At 40.9% G+C, this 1,295-nt stretch overlaps 1 non-coding gene across 1 annotated transcript; it reads left to right on the forward strand.

The window, feature by feature from the left end:
* The first annotated feature begins 594 nt into the window (after nucleotides 1-594).
* Nucleotides 595-700, forward strand: LOC145955388 (small nucleolar RNA R71). Its single transcript, XR_014432001.1, has one exon. It is a non-coding gene; the product is annotated as a small nucleolar RNA R71 (small nucleolar RNA).
* Nucleotides 701-1,295: the final 595 nt, after the last annotated feature.

Here is a 1,295-nt window from a genome sequence, read left to right on the forward strand (position 1 = left end):
GAGGGATACACAGGTTGTTGTTGCTGTGGTTGTTGTGGTGGCCTATTGGATAGTCCAGTTTCATTCCTCCACCCATAACCTTGGTTGCTATTAGCATTGTTTCTCCAACCTTGGTTTCCCTGCATATAATTGTTAGTATTGAAATTTTGGGAATTAAAGTTACCTCCTTTTGGTTGGTTACCCAAATAATTGACTTCTTCTTCATTAGAATTTGCTGCACAATAACCATTTGGGTGCTCTCCCCCACAAAAATCACATCTAAGAGGAGGGTTTGGCTGCATTGGAGGGGAATTAATAGCATGAAGTTGTTGTGGTATCTTGGCCATTTGCTTAGTCAGGGCTTCAATTTGTTGAGATAGCAACTTGTTTTGAGCTAAGATTGCATCATTTGTGCTCAGATCCATAATTCCTCTTTTGTGAGACTGATGTCTACCATGTTCTGCTTGATGATCAGAAGAAGCCAAGGACTCTATGATCTGAGTAGCTTCCTCTGGGCCTACAGACATCATAGTACCACCAGCTGCTGCGTCTAATAACATCTTCACCTCAGGTTTGATTCCATTAACAAAGAAATTGAGTTGAGCTATATCTTCAAACCCATGGTTAGGACATTTTCTTAGCAATGATTTGAATCTTTCCCAGGCTTCACAAAATGGCTCATCCATACCTTGCCTGAAAGTAGTGATTTCTGATTTGGCCTTGATATACTTAGATGAAGGATAAAATCTATTCACAAACTTGTTCTCCACATCACTCCAGCTTGTTAAACTTTGGTTAGGATGAGATTGTAGCCATATTTTAGCTTTTCCTGTCAATGAAAATGGAAACAATCTCAAGTACACAGCTTCTTCATCACCTTCAGGAATGCCCATTGTACCACAAAGCTCATAAAAATTGGAAAGATGTGAGTAGGGATCTTCATGATCAAGTCCAGCAAATTGTTGTGAGCTAACCAAGCTGAGAAAAGCGGGTTTCATTTCCATGGCTCTAGAAGTGTTTGGAGCTACAATACTAGAGAAGTGCCTTGGACCTTGTTGTTGAGCATAATCTCCCAAAGTCCTTCTAGGAGGCCTATCTGGTCTAGGTCCACCATTGTGAGTGCCTTCTCCTTCTTCAGCCATTTCTATTTCAGGGAACGGTTGATTGGAAGAAGTTGATGAAGATGGAACAAAGAATTCCTGTTGTTGCTCCTGGAGTCTTTCCAACTGTCTAAGTCTCCTTGTCCTACTATTGTTTCTCCTTGTCGTTCTCTCAATTTCAGGATCAAAGTGTAATTCTTCGGCTGGAGTTTTCCC

This window comes from Cajanus cajan, chromosome 2 (assembly GCF_000230855.2).
Source record: "Cajanus cajan strain Asha chromosome 2, NIPB_CcT2T_4, whole genome shotgun sequence".
Taxonomy (NCBI): Eukaryota; Viridiplantae; Streptophyta; class Magnoliopsida; order Fabales; family Fabaceae; genus Cajanus; species Cajanus cajan.